Source organism: Pelodiscus sinensis, unplaced genomic scaffold (assembly GCF_049634645.1).
Source record: "Pelodiscus sinensis isolate JC-2024 unplaced genomic scaffold, ASM4963464v1 ctg54, whole genome shotgun sequence".
NCBI lineage: Eukaryota > Metazoa > Chordata > Testudines > Trionychidae > Pelodiscus > Pelodiscus sinensis.
The window spans coordinates 28,212-39,700 of record NW_027465864.1 but is presented as its reverse complement, the minus strand read 5'-3'; the positions used below and the strand labels follow the sequence as shown (position 1 = coordinate 39,700).

General features: G+C 47.8%; 1 long non-coding RNA gene across 1 annotated transcript; it reads left to right on the top strand.

Moving 5' to 3' along the window:
- The first annotated feature begins 1,128 nt into the window (after positions 1-1,128).
- Positions 1,129-8,055, top strand: LOC142824004 (uncharacterized). Its single transcript, XR_012899067.1, has 4 exons — positions 1,129-1,246; positions 5,855-6,017; positions 6,425-6,546; positions 7,797-8,055. It is a non-coding gene; the product is annotated as an uncharacterized LOC142824004 (long non-coding RNA).
- The last annotated feature ends 3,434 nt before the right edge of the window (positions 8,056-11,489 follow it).

Genomic DNA, 11,489 nt, shown 5'->3' with positions numbered 1-11,489 from the left:
TTTCTATATTCACCTTCTCCCACCACTCATGATTTTATAGACCTCTGTCATATCCCCCTCAGTCTCCTCCTTTCTAAGCTGAAAAGTCCTAGTCTCTTTAGCCTCTCTTCATATGGGACGTGCTCCAAACCCCTAATCATTGTAGTTGCCTTTTCTGAACCTTTTCTAATGCCGAAGTACAGTATCTTTTTTGAGGTGAGGAGACCACATATAGTACGGCTACATCTTGAACACTGTGTATAGAAGTTTTATATAGGGGCATTAGGATGCTAGTAATTATTTAAAAAGGGATAAAAAATAAGATGAAAAATATCTTATGTGCTTTTTTGACCGTATAGTGCATTTTCAGAGAAATATCCACGATAACTCCAAGATATCTTTCCTGATTAGTTGTAGCTAAATTAGCCCTCATCATATGGTATGTATAGTTGGGGTTATTTTTTTCCAATGTGTGTTACTTTATACTTATCCACATCAAATTTCATTTGCTATTTTGTTGCGCAATCATTATATTTGGTGAGATCTTTTTGAAGTTAAACAGTTACACAATTGCTTTTGTCCTTAAGTCCGAGCAGTGGGTGGTCGGGAGTGGCCTCAAAGGAAGAGGAAAGCAGAGACTCTGGTCTTTTGTCTGGGTGTCATGTTACTGGATTTTAAGGGGAGCAGACAGATCAGTGCTGCACCAATTGGGGGGAGGTGTTTGCCCCAAAGTCTATACAAAGGGGGCCATGCGAGATGTCAAATGAAAGTCATGTTCTACTGATTCTGTATATGCTACTCATGTACTTGTATGATATCTGTATGTGGAGTTATGAATATGGAGTATGTGCTGATATTGGCCTGCACTGCCTGTTGTAAAGGAGGATTATCCGTTGAATGAGTATGCTAATTAGCACTGGTCCAGGGATAATGGCTCTCAAGGTGCCCAATACATACCTGAGGACTGTGTCTGGGAACTTGCAACCCAGCCAGGGCAAAATGGCTCCTGACATATGAAACAGCTAAGTCATTCAACCATGTGACCTGCTCCACTTGGAAGGTACTGGGGAGATATACAAGTGCCATGAGGCGGACTCCATCTTGTCTTCAATTCTGCTACTGATCCTAGATGCAGCCTTGCAAGGAACAGAGAGCTGAGAAGGATTGCTGACCCATTCTGACAAAGGATGAACACCAGAGACCTTTAAGATAGCAGTTATAACATCTCTCCTGAGAGCCTGCATTGAGAACTTGGTGACTGGTGCATGTAATGTATTCTCCTTAACAACCTTACTCTCATGCTTTGCTTTTCTTCTATTAATAAACCTTTAGATTTTAGATTCTAAAGGATTGGCCCAGCGTGATCTTGTGGGTAAGATCCAAAGTGTAAACTGTCCGGGGATTTGTGGCTGGTTCTTTGGGACCGGAAAGACCCGTTCGGGGAAGGTGAGATTGGGTTCTACAACCCCCTCACCTGTGTGCAGGCCCGGGGCTAATTGTGGCACAGGGAGAGCTGGGGTGTCTGAGGGGTTTTGCTCCTGAGGCTTCTGGCTGGCCAGATTGGCCGCTAAAGCACTCAGTGTGATCGGTTTATGGCCTATTTGGGAAAGGATTCCAGTCTGGGGCTGTAAGGAGCCCCGAGTTTTGAGCAATTCGCCCTGAGCGGACGCCTTCAGCTGTGGCAAGACCTGGCCTGGTCCGTCACAGCCACCTTCCCAGCTCACCTCAACCCTCACCGTACCTTCTCCCCATTCATCTTTCAACAGATAAGGACCCCCTCATCCACCCTCCTCTTCCTCACTAACGGCCCCCAGCCCAACACGCTCTTGATCCTTCCAGTGCACCCGTCCATCCAGTGGATCTCTCAACCCCTCCTTTCTCTTCCTTTTAACACCGCCAGCCCATGGCAATGTGCACTCCTAACCCTGCCCTTTCTCTACCCATAGGGCCAAGGGCACCATTGTTTGAGGGGGGTAGGTGCCCTTGGTCCTATGGGTGTAGAATTGGGTAGAGAAATGGGGTAGGAGGGCAGTAGCCACCCTCCTGAGTTTGAAACCCTGGATTTCATACATGAGGTGTGCTTAAAGCCCATGTCCTAACTTCAGAGGCAGTTCTTAAATGTAACAGAGTTTGAGCTGATGCGGCTTTGCCTTTGGGGCATGGACTTTATTATGCTTAAATCACCCTGCCCCTCTCGTTCTTTATAACAATGGACGGACAGTCAAGCAGTTGAAGTATTGTTAGATCCTCATAAAAACATTGCTGGGTACTCCCTGTAAAAGATGGGGGGGAGTAACCCACTTTGGCACAACAAATGCAGGAGCAGGGGTCTGCAAAAGTACCCCAAAACCTGATCTGTCCAGGCTTTGGTACAAAAACTTACCCCCCAAAATCCTAAAACCCAAATTTTAGGGAATATCCACTGCCATCACCCAAGTAGTCCAAGAAAACTAGGGATGAGATCTCTTGGGAAACCTGCTCCCTAAAACCTCAGGGGTACCTGAAGTTCTTTTTCCCCTCAGAGCTTGAAAAAGAAGAGAGAAAAACAAGCTGCAGTCTGTGCTAGGTGACTCCCAGACAGTCAGACAGACAGAGAGTTTACAGATAAAACTAGGACACCAAAATAAACCTATAGCAGGTTAATTAGAAAAGAAAACAAACTTTTTATCATCAAAACAATAGTGCCGTTGCAAGTATAGTTAAGGTGGCTAGATGGTAAGGGCCACCAATTTGTATACTCAGAGGCTGTGTCTATACTGGCTACTTATTCTGGAAAATCAGCCGCTTTTCCGGAATAACTTGCCAGCTGTCTACAGTGGCTGCTTGCTTTTCCGGAAAAGCACTGACGATTTCATGTAAGATTGTCAGTGTTCTTGTGGAAAACTATGCTGCTCTCATTCGGGCAAAAGTCCTTTTGTGCAAAACTTTTGCGCAAAAGGGCCAGTATAGACAGGTCAGGTTTATTTTCCGCAAAAAAGCCCTGATTGCGAAAATGGCGATCAGGGCTTTTTTGCGGAAAAGCACGTCTAGATTGGCACGGATGCTTTTCCGCAAAAAATGCTTTTGCGGAAAAGCATCCGTGCCAATCTAGATGCTCTTTTCCGAAAATGCTTTTAACGGAACAGTTTTACGTTAAAACCATTTCCGGAAAATCATGCCAGTCTAGACGTAGCCAGAGACAATTCTGTGGGTTAGAAAGCTTCATTACAAAAGAGAAAAAAACCCACTTTTATGGTTTGGGAATTTCAAATTGATGTTAAAACAATTAAAAACCTGATAGATTAATTAAACTTTGCCCTACTTACATATTGTGAAAAGACTTTTCTTAGAGAGAGCGAGACAGCCTCGAAGCTCCCTGTTGCCTGGAAGAATCCACTCTGCCTCAGACAGAGGAGGAAAAAGTTAAAAATTCCTTTGTTCCCAGTTTGAAATCCCTACCTGCATTGTTATTGGCTGACCAAATATCTGGCTAGGATAACCCCTTAACCACGAGGACTGACCAGCAGCCTGGTGGCTATGACGGGGAGAGTAGGAATGAGTGTTATGCTTTTGGGATCTGCATTTGGACCACTGTTATTAAATGTCTCACATATGTTCTTGAAAAAGGAGAGACTAAAGGGATAAATAGTGACTAAATCAAAGTTGATAGGCACTTCCCCATTCCTCCTTTGAAAAGTACAAGAGTCCAGCAGGGACTGTTGTGCATTTCAAAGTAATAGAGCTTGGGTTCAGCTGGGGACTCTGAGTCCCCCACTGACCCCAGGCTCCATAGAATCATAGAATCATAGAATCATAGAATAATAGGACTGGAAGGGACCTCGAGAGGTCAACGAGTCCAGCCCCCCGCCCTCAAGGCAGGACCAAGCTCCACCTACACCATCCCTGACAGATGTCTATCTAACCTGTTCTTAAATATCTCCAGAGAGGGAGATTCCACCACCTCCCTTGGCAATTTATTCCAATATTTGACCACCCTGACAGTTAGGAATTTTTTCCTAATGTCCAATCTAAACCTCCCCTGCTGCACTTTAAGCCCATTACTCCTTGTCCTGTCCTCAGAAACCAAGAGGAACAAATTTTCGCCTTCCTCCTTGTGACACCCTTTTAGATATTTGAAAACCGCTATCATGTCCCCCCTTAATCTTCTTTTTTCCAAACTAAACAAGCCCAGTTCATGAAGCCTGGCTTCATAGGTCATGTTCTCTAGACCTTTAATCATTCTTGTCGCTCTTCTCTGTACCCTTTCCAATTTCTCCACATCTTTCTTGAAATGTGGCGCCCAGAACTGGACACAGTACTCCAGCTGAGGCCTAACTAGTGCAGAGTAGAGCGGCAGAATGACTTCACGAGTTTTGCTTACAACACACCTGTTGATACAACCTAGAATCATATTTGCTTTTTTTGCAACAGCATCACACTGTTGACTCATATTCAACTTGTGGTCCACTATGACCCCTAGATCCCTTTCCGCCATGCTCCTTCCTAGACAGTCGCTTCCCATCTTGTATGTATGGAACTGATTGTTCCTTCCTAAGTGGAGCACTTTGCATTTCTCTTTATTAAACCTCATCCTGTTTACCTCTGACCATTTCTCTAACTTGCTAAGGTCATTTTGAATTATGTCCCTATCCTCCAAAGAAGTCGCAACCCCACCCAGTTTGGTATCATCTGCAAACTTAATAAGAGTACTCTCTATCCCAATATCTACATCATTGATGAAGATATTGAATAGTACGGGTCCCAAAACAGACCCTTGAGGAACTCCACTTGTTATCCCTTTCCAGCAGGATTTAGAACCGTTAACAACAACTCTCTGACTACGGTTATCCAGCCAATTATGCACCCACCTTATCGTGGCCCTATCTAAGTTATATTTGCCTAGTTTATCAATAAGAATATCATGCGAGACCGTATCAAATGCCTTACTAAAGTCTAGGTATATGACATCCACCGCTTCTCCCTTATCCACAAGGCTCGTTATCTTATCAAAGAAAGCTATCAGATTAGTTTGGCATGACTTGTTCTTCACAAACCCATGCTGGCTATTCCCTATCACTTTATTACTTTCCAAGTGTTTGCATACGATTTCCATGCCATGCTGCATGCCATGAGGAGCCCCAGGTCATGCCGTGTGGAACCTGGGGCCAGCTGGGGAGTTCTCAGCTGACCCTGGGTTCCATGGCTGCCACTTTAAATGTGTGGAGCTGGCTTTTCAAAGGGGCAGCTGCTGCACAGCTGATCTGTAGCTCAGCCATGCAGTGCTGCCACTTTGAAGTACTCCTTCCCCCCGACCCCAGCTTTCTATCTCAGAGAGGCAGCAAGGTGTGGGGAATTGACTAGCTGACTAGTCAACAGACAACTATCCCATAAGCATTTGCTTATGGGGATAGACTTGTCTTTAACATCCCTAATCCAAAGCTGGTAGGAATGAGTTAAAAAGGGGTCTCACAAAAGTGGACCTTTGGGCAACACAAGGGCATATGAATCCGTGTTAGCCAACACAACAGAAAAAAGAGAGGAAGCGGCATGTGAGGTGTGTTTCCATTTTTACTGGCTTGGACTCGAGCGCATGGAAGATGAGCGGGTGTCTTGGCATAATTCTGATGTCAGCGGGGAGCTACAGCCAACTGACCCGTCAGTGTTCAGTCCGTATCTTGTAGCGGAACAGCTGTGTTGTAGAAAGGGTTGGAGAGAGAGGCAGGTACTGGATGCTCTCATGGAGCTGTAGCATTTTTGGCAGTGATACTTCTTCGATGGGTTATTTGCTGTTCTTGCAGAGGCCTGCTGTAGGCAATCGGAGCCACTCTGGACATTCAGCTAGATGAGGGGCATCTGCCTGAAGTGAGTCTTAGTCACCTGTTGTTCCTATTGACAGTGGAGCTGTGGAGGTCTGTCGTGATGGTGTAGGAGCTGGTGTATGTTTTGTGAAATTATCTTCAGCCAGTGTCTGTGCAGCGAGGTGCCTCCTTGTGAGCAGAGAGATGCTGGTGATTTCCATGGGACAGATCCTGGGGAAGGCAGAGCTCTGCCCGTGGCTGGTAATTGTCTGGGATTGTCCTTTCCTGTCTGTAAGTAGCTGCACGTGGGTCGCTGCCCTTCAAATACAGCGATGTGGAGGGAGGGAGGGACGACAAAGTACAGAGCATCTGTCTGTGTAATCAGTGGACATCATCACATTGTTCTCCAGTTGCTTGCTCAATCATCACGTCCCTCAGAGGACCAGAGTATTCTGGGCAGGGTGTGGGTATAGTGGAGTGTGGGTGTGGTAAAGTGGAGATGGTCATAGTTTCTTATAAATTATGAGCATTTTAGGACCTGGATAGGCTGGAGAGGAATAAAGAAGGGGTCTCCAGTGACCAGCAGTTAGGTGATGCATATGTTTATGTCTGTGTTTTGACCAGTAGTGGTGGTTGAGTTTACAAGTGTCCTCTCATTCTCTTTTCAGTTCTCAGTGGCATTGGATTCATGAAAGAATGGCTGACTTGTGGCAGAGACTAAAGCCCTGAGCCCATCACTAGGGCTGGAAGCCAGCTAGTGCAATGAGTTTGGCAGTTTAAAAGATTCAAGGTATAAGTTATTTTGAATAATGTCTACGCTACACACTTATGTCAGAATAAGCTAACTACTTTGGAATAGAACATCGAAACTACAGGGAAGCCTTGAAATTAGTCTGTCAGGCTCCCCTAATGTTGACGTACTACATTGATTTAGAGTCTGAGGAAGCACTGGGGAGTAATTACTTTGAATGACTCTGGGGAGTAGTTATTTCTAAATAAGAACAGCTGAGCATATATACTGAAGACATTTCAAAATAACAATTTCTACATCAGGGTTATTCCTCATCACAAACAGGAGTCATTAGTTTGTTATTTCACAACTCCTAAGTGCCTAGTGTAAAAGTGCCGCAACAGAGCATTGACACTCGATGGCCACTTTTGGCAATGCATGCACAATTCTGTAATGCAGCAACTGTGACACTCGGGGTGTGTCTAGACTACAGGGATTGTTCAAAAAATCTTTATGTGTGTCTAGACGGCCGCTGCGTTCTGTCGACAGTAAATCAACAGAATGTGGCAGTTTTGTTGACAGCAGTAAATGTCATTTTACGTTCTATGAGGAATAACACTATTTTTGACGGAGATCTGTCAAAAAAAGGGAAGTGTGGATGCGGGGAAGATTTTTGGTTGAAAATAAAGGCCTCTAGGTAGAAGCCCTGGTGGACACTCCTGCCAGAGCTTTCATCTCTATTGTTCCTGCCCAGACAACTTTGGGCACCGGGGAGGGAACATCAGGTGAGTGCTGTGAGGGTCCAACACACACAGGGCAGGGGAGGTGGGAGCAAAGCGGATGGTGCAGTACTGTGACATGTCATGCTGATCACATCCTGGGGGGAGGGGGGCACACACATGACTGACCTCAGGGAGGGCTGTCCTACCCCTGCAGCTGCATGGCTGCGAGGAACCACCTGCTCCTACAGACACTGATGTCAGGTACAGGCAGGGGTTTGGGACCCTGGGAATTGCCACACCGCTTCAGGCTTCTTAGCAACCTGCGGGAACCCCAGCTGTGGCCTGGCACTTGTCTGTGCTGCTTGGCCATGGGGTGGGGGGAGGGGGGCAGGATGGTGGCCTGCACACTGTCTGGGCTTCAGGGAGGCCGTGGCTGCTGCTCAGGGCATACCACTCCTTGGTGTGACCACATGAGCATCCGCTGATCCTAGAGGACAGGCACTGACTGCTGAGGAGGGCATGCTGTCTCTCAGGGAAAGTGTGAGCATGCATGACTGATGACTTTTCTCTCTTGTCCTCCACATCCAGCCCAGCTGTCCAGGAGGGTGGGGGGCCACACCTCTCCCAGCTCCCAGACGGCTGCAGGGAACCCATTGGCACTGGTGCAAGTATTTGGACCTGGTGCGGCAGCACATCTCGGCCCTGCGAGGGATGCAGGAGACATGTAATCAGAGGATGCAGGCAGAGACAGAGCGGCGCAGTCGCTTGCTGGACGAGTTTGTGCAGCAGCTGTGGGAAAAAAATCAAATAACTCCAATAGTGTGTAAGGAGGGACTGTGCAGGAAATCCAAACTCTCTAACAGAAAACTGCTGTAAGGGTTAAAAGTTTTCCAGGCCTCTCTCCCTGTAACAGAGAGAAATCATCTTAACTCTAATCAAGACCCTTACAATGCGTATCTCAACTTCACGAGACTCCTAGTCTGTCACAAATTGTTATGTAAACTGTTATCTTTGTCACAGTTTGCCTTGTAGACTCCTCACTCAGGTTCTCATGTGCCTTTGTTCTGTAAAACTTACTTCTAGCACACCTGGTGTGAACAGAAACGTCTCAGAGTACTTCTGCTGAGACTTTAATATGTTAAAGAAAACAATCAACAACTAAACTGTCTGAACATACTGTATAAAGGATCCCGGAAACTGTCTCTCAGGGCTGCTGCTGCTGTCACTCTCGTAGCTGTCAGCCTGCATGCATAATAAAATTTTCCTTTTGGATTTCTCTCCTGCCTCACTGCTTTGACCTCCAGCCTTGGACCTTTCTGGGGACTCTGTACCCCAGGGGAGCGAGATTTCCCCAACACAGCGCACTGCTATTTGCACTGCTATCTGGGAGGCCATGGCCTTCCCCGGTCCTGTGTCTGTTCCTGCTCCTCCTGCTCAGCCTGCCCTCCCCCTCCCACCAGCTCCCCCACCCCTCCTGTCACCCCCCTGCCCTCCTTCAACTGCTGCCATCCCAGACTCAGGTACAGCCGCACCTCCTGCCCAGGCCCAGCCAGCACGCGCAGCCATCTCCAAGCTGGCCTCCGCAGCCAAGGTGGCAGGGGTTCTTCTTCCAGGTGGCACCCTCAGCCCTGAGCCTCCTCCCTTCCAGCTTGACATTCCTCTTCCCATCTGTGAGAGTCAGTAAGGGAAGCACTTTAGTTTAACAAACAATTTATTTTTGGGACTGGTTTGTGGCCTGTTTGGGAAGGTCACCAGTCTGGGGACTGTAAGGAGCCCATAGTTTGAGCAATTTGCCCAGAGCAGATGACGTCAGCTGTGCCCAGACCCGGCCCGGTCTGTCACAGCCTGTCTCTGTTCTCAGTGTGAATGTGGGGCTGGGAGGGGCTTTGGACGGGGAGTGGGGGGAAGGCACTGGAGGCATGGGGCAATCTCACATTTGGAAGGCTGTGGGGAAACTCATTGGGCTCCTTGGGAGAATCGCTCCCTCAGGGCTTCCTGAATGTGCAATCCCAGCTGGAGGGCTTGCCGGATGGCAGCTGTCCGGGGCTGCTCAAAGTGCCTCCCCTCCACAGCAGCCTCATGCTGGGAGGAAGGCCTCCTCTTTTCTCTCCACTACGTTGTGCAGCACACAGTATGCAGCAACCACATCGGGGATGTTGTTTTCCCCCATGTCCTGCCGAGCGAGAAGGCATATAAACCTGCCCTTCAGATGGCCAAAGGCGCCCTCCACCTCCAGTTGAGCCCGATTCAGGTGAGAGTTAAAGAGGTCCCTGCTTGCATCGAGGTGTCCAGTGAATGGCTTCATGAGCCAGGTCATAAGGGGGTTTGCCGTGTCAGCCCCAATGCACGTAGGTATCTGCACATCCCTGACTGCATAGTTTCACTCCAGAAAGAATGACCCAGCCTGCAGGCTGCGGTACAGGTATGAGTTCTGGAAGATGTGGGCATCGCGTGCCCGGCCTGACCACTCGACGCAAATGTCTGTGAATTCTCCCCAACACAGTGAAAAGCAGAAAAAAACCCTGAACCTGAAAATAAACTGCTGTGGTGTCCGAGGAAGCAGGGCAACCAGAGCAAGCACTGCAGCAGCTTTGCTTTCCCTCCAGGAGGTAGGCAAGCCAGAAGCAGGAGCAGAGCAACGGCTGTCCAGGGAATCCCTTTAAGCACGTGCGTCTGCAAAGGGCAGGCAGCAACTCCTGGAAATAAAGGCTGCCCCCATGCCCTGCCAGAAGCACTTCTGGGTGCTTTTTTTTTTTGAAAGAGCATCCGGCAGTCTGGACGCTCTTTTTCAAAAAAGCTGATAGCATGATGCGGAGCAAAAAAATCAATCTAGAAGCTTTTTCAACAGAGGCTTTTTCGAAAAAAACTTTAGAAAAAGCCTCTGTTGAAAAAGGCGTGTAGTTTAGATTTACTGTTGGTGGCCATTTGCTGATAGACAGGCACAAATCTCTAAGGGTGTGTCTCCACTACAAAGTTAATTTGAACAAACAGCCATTAGTTGAAATTAACTTTAACAGCGGCTATACATACAAACTGCTTAATTCGAACTAGGCGTTACTCCTCGTAGAGTGAGGTTTACCTAGTTCGAATTAAGTAGTTCGAATTAAGGGCTGTGTAGCCACTTAATTCGAACTAGTTGGAGGCTAGCCCTTCCCAGGTTGCCCTGGTGGCCACTGTGGGCGAAACCAGGGAAACTTTTCTGCTGTCTTCCTGGCCCCGGAGCCCTTAGAGGGCCATGGTCTGGCTAGAGTGCTTGTGCCAGTTGCAAGCCTGCCAGCACCCAGCCAGCAGACCCTGCACCTGGCACAGCACGAGCCAGCCAGCGGCTGCCACCCAGCCCTCTGCCTCTTCCCAGAACCAGGCCGACGGCTCCCAGGAGCCTGCCTGGGGCTGAAAGAGGTGGGCGCCTGCCTGATCTAGTGCGGAGATCGTGGATCTCATCAAGGTTTGGGGGGAGGCCTCCAACATCCATGATCTCCACACTAGGCACAGGAATATGGCCATCTAGGGCAGGATAGCTGCCAGCCTGGCCACCAAAGGTCACATGTGAACCCATGAGCAGGTTTTCATGAAAATCAAGTTGGTCCAGTGAGATTCCCGGCCCTGAGTTTAGAACATAAGAACGGCCATACTGGGTCAGACCAAAGGTCCATCTAGCCAAGTAGTTTGTCTGCCTACAGGGGACAGCACCAGGTACCTGGAAGGGATGGACCTAAGACAATGACCAAACGATTTGTCTCGTGCCATCCATCTCCAGCCTTCCACAAACAGAGGCCAGGGACACCGTTCCTACTCCATGGATCCAACCTCCCTGAATTTATCTAACTTCTTGTTAAACTCTGTTATAGTTCTAGCCTTCACAGCCTCCTGCGGCAAGGAGTTCCACAGGTTGACTATGTGCTGTGTGAAGAACTTTCTTTCATTAGGTTTAAGCGTGCTGTGCATTCATTTCATTTGGTGTCCTCTAGTCCTTCTATTATGAGAACTAATGAACTTTTCTTTATTCACCCTCTCCATACCACTCATGATTTTATAGACCTCTGTCATATCCCCCTCAGTCTCCTCTTTTGTAAGCTGAAAAGTCCTAGTCTCTTTAGGGGTTTGGAACAGGTCCCATTTGAAGATAGGCTAATCATTGTAGTTGCCCTTTTCTGAACCTTTTCCAAGGCCAAAATATCTTTTTTGAGGTGAGGAGACCACATCTGTACACAGTACTGAAGGTATGGTGTACCATCGTTTTATACTTCCCCTTCTCCTGCTTCCCCTGGCTTCCCCCTTCCA